The sequence below is a fragment of the Ursus americanus genome, chromosome 16 (genome assembly GCF_024610735.1).
Source record: "Ursus americanus isolate L20-20 chromosome 16, mUrsAme1.1.p, whole genome shotgun sequence".
Classification (NCBI taxonomy): Eukaryota; Metazoa; Chordata; class Mammalia; order Carnivora; family Ursidae; genus Ursus; species Ursus americanus.
The window spans coordinates 61,762,201-61,788,884 of record NC_142142.1 but is presented as its reverse complement, the minus strand read 5'-3'; the positions used below and the strand labels follow the sequence as shown (position 1 = coordinate 61,788,884).

The window sequence follows — 26,684 nt, the reverse complement described above, 5'->3', positions numbered from 1 at the left end:
AGCTTTATTTTGTAAATCAGCCATCTGCCTTTAACAGGGCAATATACAGTTAGGATGGAGTTGGTTTTATAAATAAACCAACAAAAGGTCCTAAAAGAAGGAAGTAGAAGAAGGTCTGAAGAAGAAAGCCTCTATGGAAAGGACATCCCAGATCCAAGCAGAACAGGAACAGTTCCCTTGGAGAAAGAGCATGTCCAGTCGTGGGTTCTGCAGTTGCCCATTAGGCCCCAGATCTTAGCACTGACCTTTCTGTTCTTCAGATGCGACGTATTTGCTTTCCTTTTATCGAGTTGCTAAGTGCAAAGATATGTGTCCTAATATGTCACTAGTTACTTAGATTAAACTATAAAAAAGCATGTCAAAACAGGAATGCCACCCAGAACAAGAAACATGAGTTCGCGTATTGGTGCTAACATCTCCTGATCCTGTTTCAGGTCGTTGTTTCCATTCCCGGCCGAGAACGTGCAGGCAGGAGCGGATACTCTGAAAATGATCCCGAGGTCGTGCAATTGGGATGCCGACTGCCAAAATGTCTTTAAGTGGTCCTATTGTACAGCTCTGTGCAACCAGAAGGCTGCCGCTCAAAATGGCAATAAACCTTTCTTTATTATTTATTTCAATGATAAGCTACCTTTGTGCCTGCAATCGTGAGCAACCAAGGGAAAGGTCGCAATTGAGAGGACTTCCAATTCCAGAGAAAGTGGAACTGACTGCCTCTTTGACACAGCTGGCAACAATGAACAAGCAGTGAAGGGACTGGTTGAAAAGATGGCCACACGAGGGACAAGGCATCTTTTTGTGGTAGATAGAATCTGCAGCCTCTACCATTAGAAGATCTGATTTAGGTGCACCTGCGTGGCTCAGTTGGTTGGTTAAGCGTCTGACTCTTGATTTCAGCTCAGGTCATGATCTCAGGGTCATGAGAGCGAGCTCTGGGTCAGGTTCCACACTCACCAGGGAGTCTGCTTGGGATTTTCTCTCTTCCTCTCCCTTTGCCCCTACCCCCACTCACTCTCTCTTTCTCCAAAATAAATAAGTAAATAAAATATTTAAAAGAAGATCTGATTTGAACAAATATCATCAATTACAGACTATTTTGCTGGGTGAAAAACTGAGGTTTCTTAGGAATAAATGCAGCTATGTATAAATCCAAAATATCTATATGGAGCAGGAATGAAACCAAGTTTACTCCAATCAATAATACAGTGATGGGGGCACCTGGGTGGCCCAGTCAGTTAAGCGTCTGCCTTCAACTCTGGTCATGATCCCAGGGTTCTGGTATCGAGCCCTATATCGGGCTCCTGGCTCCATGGGGAACCTGCTTCTCCCTCTCCCACGACTTGTGCGTGCACTCCCCCCCCCTCTCAAATAAATAAATAAAATATAAAAATTAATAATACATTGATGATGTCTTGCTGATAAATACATATATTTAGTATTTGGCCCCAGTTTATGACACAGATCTCCTAAAATCCTTAGAATCTCCTGAGTAATAAGAGAGTGTTTGAATCATTTTTCTTTGAACATATCTGGAGACCACCCAAGCCACCAAGAGCTTCTAAGGATGTGAAGTGAGGTTGGAGGGGAAGGCGTGTGGATGTGCCTCTGTTATGCACCTCTGTGTGTGTGCATGTTTGTTTTCAACCATGTCTCTCTGTATTTTAGCCCTATATGACATAAATTTTAGGGTGACATTTGAGAAAATGGATGTAGGATAGATTATAATAAGTGGGTTGACCTCTAATTAGCTCAGTTCTAAATTATAGAATATTCAAATGGTCTTGCTCCTCGTGGGAAAGTGGGGAATTACAGCAAGTTGAGAATTATGTAAAAATTGATTCCGATGTCCATGTCTTATTTTCCTTAACTCTTACAGATTATGAGGGCTGAGTCTGCACCTGATATACTTCTTTTATATTTTCCTTCCTAATGCACAATACTAAGCATGTAATAAGTCCATATTTAATTAATTAATTAATATTGAGATAATAGAGAGGTATTATATAAATAGAAAACTCAGATATTCAATATGTTACCAATGATGGATGAAGGTTTTGAAAGAGCATGGAGAATATTTCTTAGAAAATCTGGGTTTACGACTAATTGGATGCATAAATTTGTTGTGCTTAAAATTGAAATTGGGCTAATAAAATTAGTACAATTCATGTTCAGCTTGATCCCAAAATTTGCATTATCTGATAAGCAATAGAAAATGTGGAGTCTAAATTAAATATGAAGATAAAGTAGAGATTTATAATTTAATTTTAATAAGGGAGTCAATAACGTCTAAGGAAACCTAGACTTACTTCTTATTTCCTATAACAGGATCCTCACTGAGCCTGGTGTTCCTCATGAATCAGAGCCTAGTGTCTAGAGACATATGGTTTGCATTTGAATTTCAGATCTGCCACGTACTATCTGTATGACCCTAAGCAAGTTTTCTAAGCTCTCTGTGCTTCAGTTTCCACTCCGTAAGTGGGGATAATAGAAGCTACCTCTTAGTATACTTCTGCGGATCAATGAATTGATTAATACATGCACATGCTAAGTGTGTAGAGATGGCCTGGCACACGTTAATTGATCAAAAATGTTATTTGTGCTGGGCACTTGGGTTACTCAGTCAGTTAAGTGTCTGTCTTCAGCTCAGGTCATGAACTCAGGGTCCTGGGATCAAGTCCCACATCGGGCTCTCTGATCTGTGGGGAGTCTGCTTCTCCCTCTCCCTTTGTGCTCTCTCCCTTAAATAAATAAATAAAATCTTTAAAAAATGTTATTTGTGAACATGAAGTTTATGCGCATTTCCTGTTACTCCTATAACATTAGAGGCTTAAAACAAGACCATTTTATTATCTGACTATATAACTTTAATATCTTACAATATTATCTTTTTATCTATGTGTAGGCTGCAAGTCTGATACAGGTCTCACTAAGCTAAAACTAAGATTTTGTAAGACTGTGTTCCTTTTTGTAGGCTCTGGAGGAGGATCTGTTTCTCTGCTCATTTGTTTTGTTGTCAGAATCCCCTTCCTTCTGGTTGTTGGATAGGTCTCTGTGTTTCTTGGCCAGGAGCAAAGGCCATTTCCAGTTTCTGTCTTGTTACTTGGCTCATCCTCCTCCATCTTCAAAGTTGATGCAGGCAGATGAGGTCCTTGTCATGTCCCATCTCACCTTCCTTGTGTGGTTGTGGAAGGGATCTTCACGGGATTGATGACAGTGGGCCCACCCAGATGATCCAGGACTATCTTCCCAACTCAGAGTCCTAACCCTTAATTGCACCTGCAAAATTCCCTTTGTCATTTAAGGTGATAGTCATGGATTCTGGGGACTGCTGTATGGAAATCCTTGCAGCCTGGAGGGGCTGTTACTTGTCTTACTGTGATGGTGATGGCCTTGCAGTTGAGGGCAAGATTGCAGAGTCAGAAATCATTGCATTGGTCAGGTGATCAGCAAGGGATTTTCCAGTTTCTTGTATGTTTTTCAAAGTGGGAAGGAGGAAGTGACCACCTACCCTGGAATCTCTGTCCATGGGAGTGTTTATAAAATGCTCTGCCAGAACATTTTTTTTTTTTTTTTTTGGTGAGATAACAGACATGAAATGAAAAAAAAAGTAAGTGTGTATAGGAAGGCTCATGGCTTTTTGTCAAATAAGACTGATACATAAAGCACCTTCAATCTGATTTTTTAAAAGATTTATTTATTTATTTATTTATTTATTTATTTATTTATTTATTTATTTATTTATTTATTTATTTGAGAGAGAGAACAGAGCTAGTGAGAGAGAACATGATTAGAGGGGAGGGGCAGATTGGAAGGGAGAAATAGACTCCCAGTTGAGCAGGGAGCCAGATTTAGCTCCATCCCAGGACCCTGAGATCATGACCTGAGCCAAAGGCAGATGCTTAACTGACTGAACCACCCAGGTGCCCCTCAATCTGATTTTTTAATGGAAGGTTATTTACTACCCTTAATATTGCTAATGTGCCTTGTGACTTTCCAAAAAGGATGAATACTGTTTCCTAATCTTATTTGAATATGGAAATTTTATTTTTATTTATTTTTTGAGGGCCTCTGAATAAACTTTGGAAAGTGATGGTCCAGGCACTTGGCATTGTAGCAAGGTACTTGGCCAGCAGTGGGGACAAAGTCTTTCCTTGCTTAGGAAGCAGATCTACAAGGAGGCTCTATTCTGGCTATATTTAAATGTTGTCTTACGTATAACATCCTCTTTGGAGCTCGTTTTTCTTTTAAAAGATAGTAAATATTTTACCCTATTTAGTGTTTTTTGGAAGCATTTGTACTAGTGGACATAGCCAACGCCTTCTGTCATTGGTAAAATAATAGTAATTACCATCAATGTGGTTGAATATGTGCTATGCACTATTCTAAGGACTTCATGAGTATTATTTCATTTCATCTTCATGACCACACTTGTGAGGTAGGTACAACGATTATGAAGAAAGTGAGACTGAGCAAAGTTAACGTAGTAACTATTAGATTTGGAAATCTAACCTGGGCTGTGTTATTTCATGGCACGTCCTCCCACTTTCTCTGTTGTACTGCCACTATACATATGGTTACAAATATGGAGCATGATGATACAGTAGATTTAAAAGAGGTCTTTATTTGGAAGTGGACAGTGGGGATTAAGGGACAATCTCAGAGTCAGGTGCGCATGTCTAGATGTGCCCTAGGGGTAATAGTCATTGCTTCTCTGCACAAGTCCTTTTCCTGAGAAACTGCCCCACTCCCCAAAGCCTCAGCTGACTTCCTTACACAACTCTTGTCTCCCTCTATTCTGACCCCACATAAGTAATTGTACCAGGTGGAGAATCTGGACTCCAAAATAACCAATCTATGAACAGGTCTGAGCCCATGAGATCATATCTTGCGACTCTAAATTGAGTCATTGGGAACTGAGCTACATCAAAGAGTCACCAGAAAAAGGATCTAGTGTGAGGACCCATACAGAAGGGAGAGGTGGGTGCCTCCTAGGAATGGCATTCGAAGTACATTTCTTCTCCAAAACCGAAGAGACTGGAAAAGACAAATACAAACGAGAATAAGGATTTCTACAGGGCTGGAGAGCGAGAACGTGTAGTCTTTGTGAAAGACTAAGAGTCCCTGTTGATTGGGAATTCTGGTCTGTCGGTGAGAAGTGCCTGGTCATTGGGGAGGGTGATTCATTGAACTGCCACTGCTTGATTAAAATATCCTGCAAAGTCTTCAAAATTCCCTTTGTGATATTTTTATATCTGCTGAGCAACCTCTGATCTTAATTCGCTTTCCCACAGAGGCCTAACAGGTGGTAAATGTGGCTGATAGGAATATTGCTCACAGTGAATCACTAAATCATCATTCTGATTGGTAAATCAGTTTCTCCTCAGGAAGGTCAGGAAGAATCATAAGGTTTGGTTACCCCTAGGTGAAGAAATGGTTAAGAACCCTGAACCCCTTGAGGAGATGAATGGCCAGATCCAATTCACCACCTTACAGGCCTGGGCCAACCAGCTGACAGGTACATGATCATTTGGTCACTAATTAATTTAGCAAATATTTGGTGGGTGCTTCCCACATGCCAGGAACTGCTCTAGATATTAGACACCGTGTTGTAAACAAAACAGAAGTGCACGTCGGCCTCAGAGGAAAAGGAAACACAGTGATCTGTAAAAGTCAGGAAGTAGGTATACAGATAAACAAATAAATAGGAAAATTATCAGTGGTAAGTGCGATCAAGAAAATTAAAACAGGGTAATATTAGAGGGTAATGGGGTGGGAGTCTTCTGAGAGGCAGAACAGAGAGCTGGTAAAAGTCATGACCTTGAGATATAGGATCAAATGTATTTCTGTCGTTTACTAGTGTCTGACCTTAGTCAGTTTTCTTAGCCTCTCTGTGCCTTAGTTTCTTCTGAAAGTGAGGTGGATAGCCATAGGATCAACTTGTAGGTTTGTTACTGATATTGAGTGAGTTTATGTACATAAGGCATTTAGGACAGTGCTAGGCTTGTGGTGTGCTGTGAAAGTGTTGGTTGTTACTGTTGTTCTTATTTTTATTTAAAGACATTTAGCTGAGATTAGAATGAGAAGAAGGGCCAACCATATGAATCACGCAGGACATTTCAAGCGAGAAGAAAGCGGGTGCCAAGACCCAGAGACAAAGATGTAGTTGGCCCTGTTAGGGATGGGCCCGCAGGCTGGTGTGGCTGGACTGTGGACAGGGATGGAGAGTCTGAGATGGAGTCCCATGTGTGGTAAGCCAGGCTGAGTCAGGAAGGGCCCAAAGCAGTGGGTGGGATTTGCTTTGAAAACATTACACTTGTGTTGCTTGGAGCCTGGAGAGAGGGTTGTGGAGTAAGAGTAAGAGCAGAGACAAGTCAGGGCGCTATGTCAAAGCTAGGCTGGCTCTCTCCAACATGTGTAAGGACTTTACCAAGGAGCACCTCTACCAATATGTGATGACATAGTTAGCAGTGAAAACAGAAAACAGAAACAGACGAAATCTCTGGCCTCATGGAGCATTCATTAGATTATAAATCTTAACTGTGGGAAGAAAACTTTCCCTTGTATGCTCCCATCCCTTTTCCTGGAGCCCATCCCAAAACAAGTGATATTTGTGGGACACCCACGGCTATAACGTACATCTCTCTTAAAGATGAGTTTAGCATATAAATGCCATTCTTCCCATTTGGAAGGTTCTTTCATCATCCTTTCAATCTGTAGAATGATTGCTGAGGTATCAGTTCAGAGTATTGTCACACCATTATTACATCACTGTGGTAATGTACCAAAATGCATACATTTATATCTGGATCAAGAGTTGGCTGGGGGCACCTGGGTGGCTCAGTAGGTTAGGTGTCCGACTCTTGATTTTGGCTCAGGTCATGGTCTCAGGGTCATGAGATGGAGCTCAATGTGAAGGCTGCTTAAGATTCTCTCTCACTCTTCCCCTGCCCCTCCCTGCCCCTGCTCATGTGTGCATGTGTGCTCTCTCTCTCAAAGGGAAGGGGTGTTGGTTATGTGTATAAAACATGTCATTATTGCTAGAAGACAGGAATTGGCAGGCTTTCTACTCTGTGGCTCTTCTGTCCTTCTTGTGTACTGTCAGTACAATTTGCCTGGCTTAGTTTAGTTGGAAAGATTTCTAACTAAACAAGGTCAAATTGGCCTGGATTTCTTTAGTTATGTTTAACAGAGAGTCAGGTGATTTTGCCTTTTCTTTAAAGGATCAAACCTAGAACGTAGTTTCATTCTACTTACTATTTCTAAAATTGCTCCAACATCAAAACCAGTTTTCAAAGTCGTAGGCTGCCTGCCTGATCTATTTAGATCCCATCAACTGATAACTCAGCTCTCAAACTGTTCATTCAGTTATGGTGGTTTCCTTTCCAGTCATACAAAAAAAATTAAATTTAAATTAAAAAAAAAGTGAGATGTTGATTCACTCTTTTCCCTCTTAATAATAATCAGTTAATAAAATAGTTGTGCAATAGTCTACTTTTTTGTACCACTAATTATTTCTGGGGCTTATTTTTCTGCTCAGTGTAATTTTTCAAGAGTCTAAACATTTCCCAAAAGATTGTTTAAATACATTCCGATATATAAGAAGAGAATGTGGCTTAAATACACTTCCCTCTCTGGGGAGACATGGGACAAACTAGAGAATGCTCACACCACCTCGTCTGCCTGGCCTCTCTTCTTCACAGAGATCTTACAGGCTCTAAAATACACAATCAGAGATTAATTAATGTATTTATCTACATTTTGAGGTCTTTATAAAGTAATTAGTGCTGTAAGAGCTCAGTCTTACTGACCTCACACTTGACCTTATTCCGACAAGTCAGGCATTACAGAGAAGACTTGCCTAGAGCCTGGAGCTGTGTGAATAACACTCAAAGAAAAAGAAAATCATGAAATAAAGTGAAGAGAAGAGAAACGCTTGCCCCTCTTTATCACAGCAATGGTTTGCATTTCCCCAAATGGCGGCCATCTTGCATCCACCCAACCTGTTCAGTCCACAGCCTTGAGCTGAGTTTCTCTGTTATCAAACAAGGATTCCAACATACTCGGGTGAAGTTTGGGTCATTACTCTGAGCACTGCTCTCACTAAGATGTAGTTGATTCCTCGGAAAAAAACGAAACCAAAACCAAAACCTTGGCATATATTTTCACTATTCTGGGCAGCTGAGAAAAAATAAGCAGAAAATCCAGGTAGAGTGGGATGCATGTGAGCAGAAAAGCAATGGGATTCTATAAATATTTAAGTAAGAATTGCCCTCTGTGACTCACCAGCAGGAATGATCTAGGTGGACCCCTGCCACCTGCAGTAAATGTTGCTGAGAACAATGAGGGAACCTCTGAAATGTTTTGATCAAAGCATGCAAAACTCTGGACAAATGCTTTGCCCTTAAGTGAAATCAACCCTGCAATCCATATGCTTTAAGCCTCTGTAGCTTGTTTACTGCTGTCAGAGCAGATGGGTCTGAGGATGCAAATGTGGCTTCCTGTTTTAAGACAAGCAGGCCGGTGTGCACATGCACACATAGGCCCAGACACCACGGCACCATATGGTGCTGCCTATTGACCTTTGAAACATCAAGCTACCGAAATATATATGCTTATTTTAGGTGTCTCATCTGCTTGACTTCTAATGAGAACTATTATCATACTCAAAAGTCTGTTTTCACTTCTGGTTTGATCCAGAGCCTAGTTCTACGTGTTTCCTACAACCTGAACGTCCTCCATACCCAGGAAACTTTCTCCCTAGAAGCCACTCTGCTTACATCCAGAGAGGCGGTAAACCATGGCTCACTTCTGCTCTTTCTCCCATCCTTCTCAAGCACACACACTTGCAGGATCACACCTTTGGATTCATACCAAACTCCAAGATGACTACAGGCCAGGCATAATGTGCTGGCTGTCCAAGACCCAGGCAAAGAAGACTTCCTGACCCAGGGGGTAGAAGGCAGAAACTTTATCGGACTAGTGTAGCCGGGCCAAGCGAATATACTGATAATTTTCATGGCATGGAGCCAGTGTGAATCTCAGAGTCAAAAGGAAGGCAGAGGCTTGTGCCATTTCATCCATTTATTATAAATGGTCCCAGGACTTCAGTTATCCAGCAAATATTTACAGAACATTTAATACGAACTAGGAATAACAAAAGAGTGAAACCAGTCACTTATGTGGCAGTAGTAGGTGTCCAGAGCTTAGGTGTGCAAGGACTCTGCCCCGTGCTCTATGACGGCATTGTGGACAGGCACTGCTCTAGCATCTTCTGGGCTTACACTGCGTGGACACATGGTAGTTAATAACAAGAAGCTCATAGTCTGAAGGAGGTGAGGCTTATGTATAAGTAACTACGAGGCTGTGTGATACAGGCGCCGTGTGAGCTCACGGAAGCTACAGACTAGTAGGGGCACGGGGGGTACAAGTGGGGGTGGCAGAGGCACCATCTGACCTGAGCTCCATAGGACAGGCAGAGCCATAACGTGTCATGGTTGGGATGAGAAAAGTCTCAGGAGGGGTACGGGCATGTATAAAATTCTAAATCTAGGACACCACAGAAAATATTCTCATGTTAGTGGGAAGAGCAGACCGGGGCGAGGAAGCAGTGGGAGAGAAGCGGGTTAGTTCAGATGATGAACAGTCTCTACTGGGTGACTCCTCTTTAGCCGGGCATCGTTCTCTGCTCTGGGGCATGGCAGCAAACATAACAGGAGGCTTATATTCCAGGAGGGATGTGATGGGCAGCTGGTGAAATGGTCCCCAGTGAGTCCTACCTCCTGGAGGTTCTTTACTTTAATCCCATGACTCTTAGGTGTGGACTGGACCTTGGGACTTGCTTCTAATGACAGAATGTGGCCAAAGTGATGGGATGTCACTTCAGAGATTATGTTATCGGGAGATGGGGATTCTCATCTCTCTCACTCCTCCCAGCTGACATGGGGTGAGCTGACCCATGGAAAGGCCCACATGGCAGAGAACTGGCCAGTGAGAAACTGAGGCCTAAAAATAGCTCATAACTGCAGTCCTGGCCAAAAATTTGATTACAGCCTTGTGAGGATCCCTAAGCCAGAGACAACCAAAACAACGTGTGCTTTCCTACCCCCACAGAACCTATGAGATGATAAATGTTTGTTATTTTAAGCTACAAAGCTTTGGTGTAATTTGTTATGTAGACATAAATAACTAATGTAGGGGAAAAATAATCTCTCTCTCTCTCTCTCTCTCTCTCTCTCTCTCTCTTTCCTACATACATATAATGACTTATACAGGATAAAGGGGACCGACTGGGAGCTGGGAGTTCCTGGAGAAGCTGGAGGAGGCAGTGTTTCCATTTTGTATGGAGTGACCAGGGATAACTAGGATCATGAGATATTTGAGCCGAAGCCTGAAGGAGGGGGAGGGAGTGGACAATGTGGATTGCTGGGGGACAATGTACTAGGTCAAGAAGGCCTCAGGTACTAATGTCTTGGACAGCAGTGTGTGGGGTTTATTTGAGGAAGTACAAGAAGCCAGTATGGCTGCCAGGCAGGAACAGGTGAGGAAGGTGTTGGTTATGTATGAAGTCAGAGAAGTAGTGGGAGAAATGAATATATAGGACTTTTGAGGATATGGTAAGACCATTGGATTTAATACTAAGTAAACTGGAAAACTTTTGAAGGGATTTAAGCAAAGGAATGAGGTACCCGAGTTACATTAAAATATACGTGTAACCGACCGCTTTATAAAATGTTCTATAGGAAGGCAAGGGAGGAAGCAAAAGTATTAGTCAGGAGGCCATTATAATAACCTTGGTGAGAAATCATGGGTGGTTCAGGTCCAGGAGGTAGCAGGTGGTAGGGTAGGAAGAAAGTATATTTTGAAGGTAGAGAGGACATGATTTATGGATGGATTGGACGTAGGTGGGGAAGAAAGACACAAACCAAGAATGACTCTAATGCCCTGGGCTGAACATCTGTGAATGAAATTTCCATTTACTCTGTTGGAGAAGACTCTTTAGAGAGTAGGATTTTTGAAGGGCAAGGAGAGTGCTATGCAATCAGGATTTTTTGTTTGTTTGTTTGCTTGTTTTGTTTTTAATCTATAAAGCTATGTAAAGATGGCAAATAAGCTTTGGGGTATCTGAGTCTGGAGGTCAGGGAATCCAGGTTGAAGTTCTACCTTTGGGAACCATCAAGGTACAGATGATATTATGAGGCCATTTCCTCATATCCTGCATAATTTTAAGAGGTACCACTTTCTTTTCGTTCATCAGAATATTATTCATATTGAATACTATGAGGATTAGGACATTGGAATGATGAAAGACCCTATGGGACCGGATGATACAACACAGGCATTAATGGTAGAAAAGAAGGGGAGAGGTCTGTAGACTGGACCCTGAGAAGCCTCACATTGGATCTTAGGAGCAGAAGGGACCAACAAGGGGAGGCTCAAAGGGAAGGCTAGCTATGCAGGCAAAACATGTCTAGAGAGTCAGGGAAAGAAGTTCTGTCAAGAAGCATAGAATAAGCAACTGTGTGCAGTGCTGTTGCAAGATGAAATATGATTAAAATAATCACTCAACTGATTGATTGGACAGTGTGGAGATCCTTGATGATGTGGTAACAGCTGGTCTGCAGAGTGAAGTAATGGTAACCTAACTGGAGTTGATTCCATGAAACACAAGGAGACAGGAAACAGAGGTCAGTGCACACAGCTCTTTTGTGGACTTCTGCCATGAAGAGGGATGAAGAAGTTGAGAGGTGGCTGCAGAGGGAATGAGGTCAAAGGTGTGTTTGTGGTGCACAGTTTCAACTTTTAAGATAGAAGAAGTAACAGTATGTTTGTGTAACTGGTAGGAATGATCCAGTAGAGGGAGGAGAAAAGCAGATGGGCAGGAGAGTCAAATTGTTGGAGTGATGGCCTTGCTTGTGGGACAGGTGAGGTGATGAGCACATCACATAGACACGGTGGTGGGCGCTGAATTAGAAAGCAGAATGTTCATCCACAGGGAAAGGGGTGACCACACAGTAGGGTCAATCCTGGCAGGTGGGCACGTGGTTGTGGGGAGCCTGTGGGATTTCTCTTTTGGTTGTGACTATTTTCTCAATGAAATAGAGAACATGGTTCCTGAGAGTGAGGCTGGGGGAGGAAGGAGAAGCAGGAAGTGAGCGGAGACAGAAGGAGGTACTTAATTTCCATCTCGGAGTGTGGAAAAGGGACTGGGCTACTGGCACAATTCCTCCATAGCATTAGGGACCCACCTGGTGTTCATCCAGTCTCATTCAGGGGCCACATGTGAAGTGAGGCCAACAAGCATGATTATGCATTTTTCTGTAATGTTTCCGCTATTCTGGAGCAAAGATAGATTAGATGCAAAGTGGGATTTAAGGACGAACTGGGCTTTTGCCAAGTGAATACAATAACATGTATTGGAGAAGAACAAGAGTTGGAATGCAAGCTCTCTAAGGGCAGAAACAAGGACAGAAGGATGAGAGATCATAAAAGAATAGTAGCATTGATGGACTGCAGATTCTTAGAAAAAACAGAGGGGTAGTGGTACTAGAAGGAGCAAGCATGAGAGATGGAAGATGGCAGATAGTGAGTGGGGCTCAGGCTTCAGAGCCAGGAAGCCCCTTCTTCCTGAAGGAAGGGTAGGTCGAACCAATGTGCCTGTAAGACCCATCTGATAGGTACATACGTGACAAGAGGCAGAGGGATGTGTATAGACCATTACGATAAAAAAGGTGATTTTTTTTTGACAAAATGTTTATTTAGTTTGCATTGTTTTACACTTAACATCATCATCTGAGAACGAGTCTCCCTTAATAGTGACTCTCTGAAAAAGGCAAAGATAGATTTCTTTCCATCATGCACCTGCAGCTGGTCTCTCTTGTCAGTTGTTCAAATATCATTTGCCAGCTGGTGATTAGACAAAGGGAGTAGTACTGCCTGGGCGTGCGATGACATCTTATACCTGTAGGCTGCATGTGTGGCTGAAGTAGAAGATCCGAACACTTTTGGGACTGTGCCCTCTTTTACTGGCTGCGGCCGTGGGCAGCGTTACCCTGCTTTACAGGCTTTGGAGAGCTGTGTAAAGCAAGCCATATACTAATGCCCATAGGAGACTTGAAAGGAGACTTGAAAATCAACCTTTTATTGAGTAGAAAAAAAATGTATTTCACAAATGATTGTGCTGTGGTATAATTTATAACTTTACCTTCAATGTCAGCATTTGAGCATAGTGTTAGAAAATCTTAAAATGAGAAGAAAACTTACATAACTTCTCTCCTGATTTCTCACCCCATCAAGGTAAAGGCATCACTTGTTATCTGATCACAAGAGCACAGCATTTTCAAATACTGTTTTTGAGATAAGGCTCTTTGGAGGAAAAGGACTCCCCCATTTTTGTTACTGGCTCTCTGAAACTAAGGAAGTAAACACATGGGGGAAAGAATGTCTTCCTCAAGATCCAGACTTGCTTTACCCAGATTCAGAACCATGTAGATTTAAAGAAAGATGATTATATTACATAAGAGATAACCTTATTACGGGAAGTTCTGTTGATCTTTTCTTCTCCTATACTCCCGTAAGAGATAATAGTATATTAAATGAGAGATATGTATTTCCTTTGAAATGACTTAAGGTTATTTTTTATTCTGTGAATATTAATGAAAATTAGGTCATTGAAAACTCATCAGCAAAAATTTTCTAACTTCTAATGGGATCTTGGGAAAGACTTTCACATTTATTTTTATTATTATTAGGCTTCTTTATGAAACAGTGGGCATACAATCAAAAGCTCCTTACTAGATGTGACCTAGCTCTCCAAGGCAACAGTACATCAGGCTAGTGTCAGTGTGAGAGTTCTAAAAGATTGAAATAAAACTGAATTGTTGCTGTCCTACTCCTCAGCATAGTTGTGAAGAATTACAAATAAAAGTCTCTGTCAAGAAAGCATGAAAGAAAGAAAGAAAAAAAGAAAGAAAGAAAGAAAGAAAGAAAGAAAGAAAGAAAGAAAGAAGGAAAGAAGGAGAGAATGAAGGAAAGAAAGAATGAGGGAAGGGAGGAATGAGGGAAGGGGGAAGGAAGGAAAGAAGGAAGGAAGGAAGGAAGGAAGGAAGGAAGGAAGGAAGGAAGGGAATGAAGGAAAGGGAGGGAGGGAAGGAAGGAGGAAAGGGAGAGAGGGAGGGAAGGAAGGAGGGAAGGAGGAAGGGAGGGAAGGAAGGAAGGAAAGAAGGAAGGAAAATAGGAAGGAATGAGGGAAGGGAGGAACGAGGGAAGGGAGGAATGAGGGAAAGGAAGGAGGGAAGGAAGGAAAGGAATGAAGGAAGGGAGGGAGGGAAGGAGGGAAGATAGAGAGGGAGGGAAGGAAGGAGGGAAGGAAGGAAAGAAGGAAGGAATGAGGGAAGGGAGGAACAAGGGAAGGGCAGAAAGGAAGGAAGGAGGGAAGGAAGGAAAGGAATGAAGGAAGGAGGGAAGGAAAGAAGGAAAGGAGGGAGGGAAGAGAGGGAGGGAGGGAAGGAAGGTAGGAAAGAAGCAAGGAGTGGAAGAAGCAAAAACAGACCTAGGTGACTGAGGACATTTGTTACCTTTGATCAGGAAAGTCTTAACATCCTGATTTTTGGTGTCTGCACTAGAAGATGGCAAAAGGACTCTGGCTGCCAAATACTATAGTCCCCTTGAGCTGTTCCAGTCAACTGGAATGTGTTTAATTATATTTCACTTATTATGTTTCCCTAAGGAGGGAAATTTGGGAATTTCTTTTATCTCGTATCAAACTCAGAAAGTTATTCTTTTTTACCAAAAGGGACAGAGAATAATTGCCCACCACTGAGTGTGAATATGAGGAAAAACTGATATAACACCGTGACACTGCCTCTGTCATTGCAATTTGAATATGTAAAAGAAAACCATTTCCAGGGTAAGGAGTAATTAGCAGCAGATATTTTGTAGGATGTTTTGGGAGGAACAACTCTTAGGGCACATTAATAAGTAATCAAAGTTAAAAGGAACTTTGATTAACTCTAGGTGGTGATTGAGAATATCTGCAAACACTTCTTTGAACCCTGGCTGATGGGAGAGAACAATCCGGATGCAGTCAGCTTGGTCCAAAGGAGTGCAAGAGAAGGACAGAAATCAGTGGAACCTGAGCCCTCTGGCTCAACTACCAATATTGCCATCAGGACGATGGCTGCCATCATAGCGAGGCCTATGGCTACTTAAGCAGTTACTAAAAGTCAAGCATTATCATAATATTTTGCATGTATTAATTATTTAAGGAAAAAGAGACCATAAACTTCACAAGGAGAGAGACTAAAGCTTATTCAGCTTTGTAATCGAAGGTGTCAAGTACAGGACTTGACAGAGAGAAAGCACTCAATAAATGCTGTTGAACCTGACCAAAGAATAATCCAGGCTAGATTAAAGCTTGATTCATGTTGCCCAAGGGCTTTTGCTGGTTCCTTAGTAAGGAAGAGCAGAATACTGTTGTTAGAATCTTAATACATGCTAGGTCTTCGGGGAAGACGATCCCATTCCCTCCTGGAAAAGCATGGCCAGATGGGTCCCATGCTTGATCTCTTGAACTTACAGCAATTCATACTCAACTGTTTTCATTCTTAAATGCCTCCTCAGTCACCTCCCCAAACGTCAACTTAGCCCAAGAGAGCTATGTTATTCCAGGATCTACTATCTGTTACATGGAAGACCCAGTGTGTGTATATTGGGCAGGGGGGTGGAGGGGGTGCTTGGTAATATTCAGGGCATCAAATAGAGTACTTAGATGGCATTGCTTCAGTGGTAGAGAAAAATTGACCCTGGAATGAAACTGTTGTGGTTTAGCCTGAGGACTCTTTTTAATTTTTTATGTCTTTTGTCTTTTTAATATTTATTTATTTACTTATTTATATGTTATGTTATGTTACGTTACGTTATGTTAGTTACCATACAGTACTTCATTAGTTTTTGATGTAGTGTTCCATGACTCATTGTTGGCGTATAATACCCAGTGATCCATGCAATACGTGCCCTCTTTAATACCCATCACCAGGCTAACTCATCCCCCACCCCCCTCCCCTCTGAAACCCTCAGTTTGTTTCCCAGAGTCCATAGTCTCTCATGGTTCATTCCCCCTTCTGTTACCCCCCTTTCTTCTTCCCTTTCTTCTCCTACCGATCTTCCTACTTCTTATGTTCCGTAAATGAGTGAAACCATATGATAATTGTCTTTCTCTGCTTGACTTATTTCGCTTAGCATTATCTCCTCCAGTCCCGTCCATGTTGCAGCAAATGTTGAGAAATCATTCTTTTTGATGGCTGAGTAATATTCCATTGTATATATGCACCACATCTTCTTAATCCAGTTATCCGTTGAAGGGCATCTCGATATCTTTCTTTGCTGGACTTATTGCACTTAGGATAATCCCCTCCAGTTCCATCCGCATCAATGCAAATGATGGGTATTCATCCTTTCTGATGGCTGAATAATATTCCATTGTATATATGGACCACATCTTCTTTATCCATTTGTCTGTTGAAGGGCATCTCAGCTCTTCCACAGTATGGCTATTGTGGGCATTGCTGCTATGAACATTGGGGTGCATGTGCCCCTTCTTTTCGCTACATCTATATCTTTGGGGTAGATACCCAGTAGTGCAATTGCTGGGTCATAGGGTATAGACCCTCAACTCTAGGGTCAACTAATCTTTGACAAAGCAGGAAAAAATATCCAATGGATATTTTGGATAAATGGTGCTGGGAAAATTGGACAGCTATATACAGAAGAATGAAACTCGACCATTCTCTTATACCATACACAAAGATAAACTCTAAATGGGTAAAAGATCTCAGTGTGAGACAGGAATCCATCAGAATCCTAGAGGAGAACATAGGCGGTAACTTCTTTGACATTGGCCACAGCAACTTCTTTCAAGACACGTCTCCAAACGCAAGGGAAAACAAAAGCGAAAATGAACTTTTGGGACTTCATCAAGACAAAAAGCTTCTGGACAGCAAAGGAAACAGTCAACAAAACAAAGAAGCAACCCATGGAATGGGAGAAGATATTTGCAAATGACTCTGCAGATAAAAGGCTGGTATCCAAGATCTATAAAGAACTTCTCAAACTCAACACTCAAAAAACAAATAATCAAGTCAAAAAATGGGCAGAAGACATTAACAGACACTTTTACAATGAAGACATATGAATGGCTAACAGACATATGAAAAAGTGTTCAACATCAGTAGCCATCAGGGAAATTCAAATCAAAACCACACTGAGATACCACCTTATACCAGTTAGAATGGCAAAAATTAACAAGTCAAGAAACAACATATGTTGGCAAGGATGTGGAGAAAGGGGAACCCTCTTACACTGTTCGTGGGAATGCAAACTGGTGCTGCCACTTTGGAAAACAGTATGGAGGTTCCTCAAAAAGTTAAAAATTGAGAACTCTTTTAAAATTTTTATTTAAATTCCAGTTAGTTAACATATAGTAATGTTGGCTTCAGGAGTAGAATTTTGTGATTCATCATTCCATACAACACCCAGTGCTCATCAAACCAAGTGCCCTCCTTAATGTCCACCCTGCACCCACCTCCTGCCATCCACCCTCAGTTTGTTCTCTATCATTAAGCATGTCTTACAGTTTGCTTCCCTCTCTAGGTACTTACCTAAAGGTTACAAACATACAGATTCAAAGTGATACACGCACCCTGATGTTTATAGCAGCATTATCAACAATAGTCAAATTATGGAAAGAGCCCAAGTGTCTATTGACTGTTGAATGGATAAAGAAGATATGGTGTGTATATATACATATATATGTATGTATATATGTGTATATGTATATATATATATATATATACATATATGTGTATATACACACATTTATATATACATATATATGTAAAATATTACTCAGCCATCAAAAAGAATGAAATCTTGCCATTTGCAACAACAGAGATAGAGCTAGAGAGTATTATGCTAAACGAAATAAGTCAGTCAAAAAAAGACAAATACCATATGACTTCACTCATATGTGGAATTTAAGAAACAAAACAGATGAGTGTAGCCTGAGAACTCTTAAAAAAAAAAAAAGCCTTGAAAAACCAAAGTGTTTCCATATAACTGCATTCCATAATAGAGCTCAAGAATATTTAAAGGAATACAAAAAATGTCTAGTATTAACAAAATAAAATTCATCATTTCTAGTATCCAAAAAAATTACCAGGCATGCAAGGAGAGAGAAAGATAATCAATAATGAGGAAATCAAGAAATGACACCTATCCACCTCATGCCTGTTAGAATGACTGTCATAAAACCCCCCCCAAAACAAAAAAAAAAAAAACCCAACCAAACAAATAACACCCCCCCCAAAAAAAAGAACCCAAGAAATAACAGGTGTTGGTGAGGATGAGGAGTACTGGACTGTTGGTGGGACTGCAAGCTGGTGCAGCCACTCTGGGAAGCAGTATGGAGGTTCCTCAAAAAGTTAAAAATAGAGCCACCCTACAAGTCCACTTCTGAGTATATACCTACAGGAGATGAAACACTGTGTCTGAGAGATATCTGTACCCCACGTTCATGGCAGTCCACTTCTGAGTATATACCTACAGGAGATGAAACACTGTGTCTGAGAGATATCTGTACCCCACGTTCATGGCAGTCCACTTCTGAGTATATACCTACAGGAGATGAAACACTGTGTCTGAGAGATATCTGTACCCCACGTTCATGGCAGCATTAATTACAGCAGCCAAGACAGAGAAACAACCTAAATACTATCAAAGTATGAATGGATAAATGGACCCTCTCCACAAAACATACACACACACACACACACACACACACAATGGGCTATTATTCATCCATAAAAAAAGAAGGAAATCCTGCCATTTGTGACAACATGGGTGTGTCTTGGGGGCATTATGCTAAGTGACATAAGTCAGACAGAGAAAGACAAGTATGATTTCACTTAAATGTGGAATCTTAAAAACAACAACAATAACAACAACAACAACAAAGTCATGGAAAAAAGAGATTAGATTTGTGGTTACCAGAGATGGGAGTAGGGAGAAGGAGGATTGGAGGAAGGTGGTCAGAAGGTATAAAATTTCAGTTATAAGGTCATTAAATCCTGGGGACATAATGCACTCACGATGCTTCTAGTTCACACAGCTGCATGGTATATCTGAAAGTTTTTATGAGAGTAGATTATAAGTGTTCTCATCACAAAGAAAATGGTTTTCTCTCTCTCTCTCTTTTTTTTGTGTTTATTTGAGGTTATGGGTGTTAACTAAACTTATTGTGGTGATAATTTCACAATAGATGTAAGTCAAGTCATTATACTATACACCTTGAACTTACCCAGTGCTGGATGTCAATTTTAAAAAGGGTCAAACATTCATGAATTTGAAGGCATAGCAAGAGATATGATTCAAAATGAAACAGAGAAGCAAAAATACAAGAAAGATGAAAGAAAGAAGAAAGGGAAAGAAAGAGAGAGAGAGAAAGGAATGAAAGAAGAAAGGAAGGAAGGAAGGAAGAAGGAAGGAAGGAAGGAAGGAAGGAAGGAAGGAAGAAGGAAGGAAGGAGGAAGGAAGGAAGGAAGGAAGGAAGGAAGGAAGGAAGGAAGGAAGGAGGAAGGAAGGAAGGAAGGAAGGAGGAAGGAAGGAAGGAAGGAAGGAGGAAGGAAGGAAGGAAGGAAGGAAGGAAGGAGGAAGGAAGGAAGGAAGGAGGAAGGAAGGAAGGAAGGAAGGAGGAAGGAAGGAAGGAAGGAGGAAGGAAGGAAGGAAGGAAGGAAGGAAGGAAGGAGGAAGGAAGGAAGGAGGAAGGAAGGAAGAAGGAAGGAAGGAAGGAAGGAGGAAGGAAGGAAGGAAGGAAGGAAGGAAGGAAGGAAGGAAGGAAGGAGGAAGGAAGGAAGGAAGGAGGAAGGAAGGAAGGAAGGAAGGAGGAAGGAAGGAAGGAAGGAAGGAAGGAAGGAAGGAGGAAGGAAGGAAGGAAGGAAGGAGGAAGGAAGGAAGGAAGGAAGGAAGGAAGGAAGGAAGGAAGGAGGAAGGAAGGAAGGAAGGAAGGAGGAAGGAAGGAAGGAAGGAGGAAGGAAGGAAGGAAGGAGGAAGGAAGGAAGGAAGGAAGGAAGGAAGGAAGGAAGGAAGGAGGAAGGAAGGAAGGAGGAAGGAAGGAGGAAGGAAGGAAGGAAGGAAGGAAGGAAGGAGGAAGGAAGGAAGGAAGGAAGGAAGGAAGGAAGGAAGGAAGGAAGAAGGAAGGAAGGAGGAAGGAAGGAAGGAAGGAAGGAAGGAAGGAAGGAAGGAAGGAGGAAGGAAGGAAGGAAGGAAGGAGGAAGGAAGGAAGGAAGGAGGAAGGAAGGAAGGAAGGAAGGAAGGAAGGAAGGAAGGAAGGAAGGAGGAAGGAAGGAAGGAAGGAGGAAGGAAGGAGGAAGGAAGGAAGGAAGGAAGGAAGGAAAGGAAAGGAAAGGAAAAAGGAAAGGAAGAAAGAAGGAAAGGAAGAAGGAAGGAAGGTAGGTGAGTGCCTCAGTGAGCTGCAGAGCTGTCAGTCTGAGGTACATGAAGAGGAAGGCCAAGAAAAGTACTTGAAGAAATAGTAGGGGAACATGTTATAAATCTGATTTACCACAGAATCTCACAGATCCAAGGAGAGCAAAGAAACTCAAGCACAAGAAAAATGAAACACATCTTAAACAAATTACTCTCAGCCCGTGATAAAGAGAAAATCTTGAAATCAGCACAAGGGAAAAGACACGTTGGAGAGCGTGGAGGGGAACAGAGATCTGAGGAGAGCAGCTAACTGAGCACCAGCGGTTTCCCCGCGGTGGAAAGGAAGCGGGCTTCGCGGTGCATGGGCCCGAGCCGGCCAGTCATCACATGGCTGAAACCTAAGCGGACAGTGCCCACCAGTAGCCAGTGCAGCATCATGCTAAAAGGGGGAGAAACATAAAACCTCACAACCCAAGATTCTTTACCCAGTGAATATATCTTTTTAAAAAATGAAGGTAAAATGAAGACTGTTTCAGACATCCAAAGATGAAAGAATTTGCCCCAGCAGCCTTGCACTAGGAGAACCATTAAGGGAGGAACTTGCCACAGAAGGAGAACGACATCAGACAGAAATCTGGATCTTCGCAAGAAAGAGAAGGGCACCAGAAATAGTAAGTGTGAGTTACAGCTGCTTTTCCATGGTAGGCGCAACTCCGTTCCGACACCACACCTGCGGTCGTGGCAAGACGCCGTAGTCCAGATGCTATACCTGGACATAAATATGCCCCGTGACACTTAGTACCAGAAGTTTCTGAGTGGGGGAGAGAAACAAGGTTTTAAAATGTATGTGCCAGAAGTTGGCCTGGGAGTGTGTTTTCCAGCCATCAGATGTATAAAACGTAAGTGGAGGGTTTTGTTCCCATTGACAAGTGCGCAAATGGAAATTTTCTGCTTTTAGTCCTATAACTGATAATTGCCATGTTTATAGTTACAAATGTAACATATTTTTATTTGTGCATTTTTTGAGAAAACATTTTATCATGACGGTGTTTCTAGGGCACAAACCTGTAGCAATTCTATGAATATCTAGTATAACCTTGTGTGGATCTGCTAATTATATATATATCCCAACATTTCAAACTGCATCAGTATATCTGACACAGTTTTTTTTTTTTTCTGATGAAGTCTTGTACTTCCACAAAACAGAGCCTTGCAAGATCACCATCAATGCAGTTAAACTATCTGAGGAAGCAAGACAAGAGTTCTAGCAACACAACCCTTGCACATACCAGTAAATATTGTATGCAGCAGAAGAGTAATTTGATTAAATGTTATGTAGTTCAGTACAACAGGGCAGCAATTTAAAGTGCTTTTGAATTACTCTTGTGCAGGCTTTAATTTCAGATTAATTTTCTAGATTATCAATAATTAAAAACAAGGGACAACCCTAGTGAGAAATCGCTGAATTATCTTTTTATTTTCTCCTTAGAAAACTATATAATGATAGCTTCATCATAGGAGAGAAGATCCAGCATATTCAGCCAGAAACTGTAGGAAAGAAAGAGTACTCTAGAGGGTATTAGAAACTTAGTAATAAAATATTATGTTATTTCCTGGAATTTATGATGATATATTTGTCAGTTTTTAAAAATTGATAATTTGCTTTTATCTTATTTTCTAAATGTACATTTGTTTTTATATCCCACTTTGCATTTGTTATTTTGTGTATCATTCTTAGGACTTTAACTGGATACTCTGTCAGCCTCACAAAACCTGTATCTCTACAGGTACATTAGACAGTAAACTTTGGTGTGGTATCTCTCCTTATACATATTTTAAAATGCAGCTCTTACGTGAGACACTTTTGATGGAGGTTTTATTGTCTCTCTTTCTCAGGTAATTATATGGGGGATAGTATAAAATAATCTATCCAAAAGGAAGGATTATCTGTTAGAGAAAGGAAGATGAGTTAGCAGGAGATCCTGGGTCTTATCAGAGGGAATGGTGATTATTGGACAAACGGATCATACACAATGAAATTTAACATTTGCATACTTGGGAGGGAAAGCAGAACTCTGTGACTCAAAGTCTATTTTTGTTTTCCTGCCAGCCATGAATCATGCTTTCCTCGGACAACGCAGGTGTCGTCTGGAGCTCTGGGTCCTTTGGAAAGGTAGGTTTTCTCCAAACATCCTTCCCTCTCGTACCTACGATGTCTCTGCCTTAGTAGATTTGTCTTTATGCCAATAGTCTCCGTTTATCTCCCATCACTCAGGTAAAATCCTCCCTCTCTCCACAAAATGTTCATTTATCCTGTAACTTTAATGAACGACCCTGGGAGAAGCTGGGACATCGACCAGCGGTAATTCTAGTCCCATCTTTCACCCGAGTGTAGATAAATGGAACTTTTGTGACAGGTTCCAGATAGAAACATAGTTCCATGAAAAATTAATGAAGCCGATGGTCCCGAAGTCTTACTGTGGAGGACTACTCGTGCCCGTTACACCAGATGTGATAGGAGGAAATTTGCTTTTGTTTCACCCAGGGACATTGTTTTGGAATTACAGGTTCTCAGATGCCCGTCCTGGAGCCACCAGCGAGGTTGCCCTAAACGCTCATAAAGGATTCTCTTGTGTATTCCTACGCTTGTACAAGTCTTCACTGTGCTGACTGCCTGGTTACGTCAGTATGATCTACCAGATAGTGAATGGAAGCAGAATCTGCTGTCCTTACAGGTTAGTGAAGGTCAAACAGAAGCAGGGCCTGGTAAGCTCATTCCACAGTTCAGAGGAATGGAAGGTTTTCTTTCTTCTCTGGGGTCCAGAGGAGAAGCAGTGCTTTGGAAAGATGACTGGGTGGGAGATTATAAATTTCCTGTGGAGCTTTGAAGTTCGATCTCCTTTAAAAAAAAGCTTTAATTTGTTAGTGGTACTTTTCCACCTTCCAGAAACCTATGATAGATACTCTAAGATGATCAGTTTGATCTAGTCTTTCTGTGTATAGACATCTTATGTGTGGAGATGCTTGTGGTTATGACCTCACATAGGAAGGGAGTATAATAGGACTTGTCCGGGGATTGCCTCTCCCTTCAAAGTTAGGACAGGCCTAGGCCCCTTGAATCATGAAGTGTTTGCTATTTCTGAGCCAGAAATACTTTAGTGAGTGCCATCTCTAATCTTAAACACTTTCCTTTTTTAAGATTTTTTTGACTTTTTTTATTCTCAGAGGTAAAATTTAGTCATTCATCAGTTGCATACAACATTCAGTGCTCATTACATCTATTTATTTTTTTAGAGAGAAAGAGAACTTAAGTGGGAGAGGCTGAGGGAGAGAGGGAGCAAATCCGAAACAGATTCCGCACTGAGCACGGAGCCCATGAGTTTGAGGCTCGAACTCATGACCCTGAGATCATGACTTAAGCTGAAAGCAAGAGTCAAATGCTTAACCGACTGCACCTCCCCAGGTGCCCCTTAACCACATTCTGATGAGCCAGTTACAAAGCCCAAAGGAGAGGCATCTTGTGTGATGGGTAGGTTGGGCGTGCATTTCCCATGAACACACATGTACAGAAGGGAATACTTATAATCATTTCTTCTACCAGATATGAGTTCTGGGGCTATTGCTCAATGCTCTTACCATGTGTGGTTTGAAAGGAACACCTTGGTTTGTTTGGACATTCATTTGTGGTTAAAGAGACCACATTTATTATTTCATTTATTTGGAGCTTGGCATTTATGTAGGTGGCATATCCTGCATAGACACACTTGTTCGTTATTTATGTAAGTGGAATCACTTCTCCTGCTGCCCATTGCTAATTGAATGTCATTTGGAAAATGAAGCAACCCTTGGGCAGGTGAAAATAGAACCAGGAAAGAAAACGTTGTCCTGTGGTTCATGCAGACTTCTTGCTCTTCTCTTAGTGAGTCTGTTTATTTAGGATGACTTTAAATCAACATTGGATAATGTTTACTATGTACTCCACCCTCTCCCCTCTCCCATTCCAGCCGACACAGACTGAACGGCTACTGGGGAATTTGACACCCGGGAAAGTCTACTACTTTCCAACTATGATGTGTAGAGGGGATTTTTAAAGATGGGGAAAAGTCAAGTTTATGCAAAAATTGCTTTGCCATCTGCTGGCCCTTGTGCCTGAAATTACTGCAAGGGACATTATATAGATGGTAAGACTTTGAATGTATATTTATTTCTAAGCAAAATATAGATCACTGACCCAGAAGTTTATCCAGTTAGCCAGCAGAAACTAGAATGATTCCATACTTTTATACTTAGTGTCTTAACTCAGAATAAAGAAGGAGATTGGAACAGGTGCTTTGCTTTTAAAAGGTCATGATTTAGTCTGCAGACCTAACCTTGTATACACTTGTGCTTTTTCATCTGATTAAATCCTTTTCTATCAGTACCTCCTGACTTTGGCTTTGATTACTCAACTCCATCTGACTTTGGATCTTGCCTTGACCCATTTTTGTCTAAATAGCAGTAATTTCCTCTGTCCTGAAAGTCAATTCTCCAAGAACATTTTAGCTTGTTTTCTGGCCTTGATTTTGATGATTTGGCTCTCTTTTCTATAATACCAGAGATTAAAAAAAAAAAAAAAACTGTAGCAAGGACAGCTTCCTCCTCTGACACCTGGAGTTTTACAAGGTTGCTGTTGCCATGAGAAATGGGGAGAGAGATTTTAATTCAGAAGACATCAGGGGAAATGAGTGGCTTGGAGAACACTATTGGTAGGTCGATGGAGAAAGATCATTAATCCTTGGGAACAGGTAGGAATCCAGAACACATTTTGTCAATTTGGTTATTGCCAGGTAGAGACGCACCCCTAAGTGAGTACTAACCCTGTGGAGTCCAAACTCACCCATGTGCTAAGCTCAGGCTTGGAGGATTTCTACACGGTTCACCAGATATTTCCAAGTAGGTGAGACCCACCAGTAGAACTTGTAGCTCTTCCTCGGCTGCTTGTAAGGGAGGCACCAGCACTGTTTGTCTCTTTTTAAATTGCTTGGAGACCCTAACCTCCCTAAAGCACTCCCCTCACTGGTGGTCTCTGGGATTCGGAAGCCTCTGGAGCGTCTCCATGATCTTCATAGTTTTGAAGCAAGAATAAGAGCCTTCCTTGCTCCTTCCTCCTCTCAGCCCAAGTATTTTCTCTTTTGGGAGAATCTTGACCTGTTGTTGGGTATAGATTGGGACTTCCTCCTCTTTGTCCAGGTTCGTCTGTGTCTCCAGGCACATTAAGTTATCCTTGCACCCACACTCCCACCGCACCATCAGAAATGAGTGCTATATTCATGTGCAAAAACTTCCTGGCCCAATGGCTGGTAATTAATAGGTCCTCAACAATATTCATCAAGTGAATTGACTATAGCCATCTTCTGGACTTGCATAACATGTTTTTCAAAGCTTCTAAGATGTTTAACTTATTTGATAAAATTGCTATTCTTTAGAGGTGATGTATGTATAAAAATGTGGAAGTCACTGGATGCGGTCTCAAAAAACATTTTATGTTTTCTTTCTTGTTTGTGGTTTGGTTTCACACTGTTTTTTTTTTTTTTTTTGTTGGCGTTCTTTTTCATGGCAGAAAAAATAGGAAAAAGAGGCTCCTAGAATCACATCTTTATCTTTTAGAATTATTCAATGGAATATTTCCACTGGAAAAAAGCCTTATGGCTACATTATACTTTTTCAGCTATAATCATACTTACTTAATCTATGGTGGTTATATATATATAAAAGATCAGCACAGCTAAGAGTATTTCCTATCCTAGGTCCACAACTGAGTTCCCTGATTTTTATCTGACAAGGTGTGTTATGTTGGCGAGGTTTAGAATGAAACCTAATATCCATTGCTTACTTTTCCCAGTACATTCCTCTTGTGGTGCTTAAGTCTTCTTGCTCTGGGTTTCTTCATACTTGAACTTGGAGAGTGCAATGGATGTCTGAAGTCTAGTTATACTACCAGAGATAGCCTCAAGAGAATAAGGGTCCTGAGCAGCTGCCTGAATGTGCACTCTTTCCAAGGACAAATTCTTCTAAGTTATTGTATTGATTTAATTTGCATTCAAATTGCTCAGAATTTTGGCGGTGTGTTTTCACTTGAATGATTTGCTATCAAGTGGAGAATGAATAGATGACATGTACAGACTCAAGTGTGGAGCTGAATTTTAAAATATTTACTGATTTTAATA

General features: G+C 41.3%; 1 long non-coding RNA gene across 1 annotated transcript in view; it reads left to right on the top strand.

Moving 5' to 3' along the window:
- LOC123792356 (uncharacterized) overlaps nt 1-23,207 on the top strand; it is a 166,934-nt gene extending 143,727 nt beyond the window's left edge. Inside the window, exons 3-4 of the long non-coding RNA XR_006779677.2 lie at nt 22,589-22,651; nt 23,046-23,207. This is a non-coding gene — a long non-coding RNA (uncharacterized LOC123792356). The remainder of the gene's footprint in view (nt 1-22,588; nt 22,652-23,045) is intronic.
- The last annotated feature ends 3,477 nt before the right edge of the window (nt 23,208-26,684 follow it).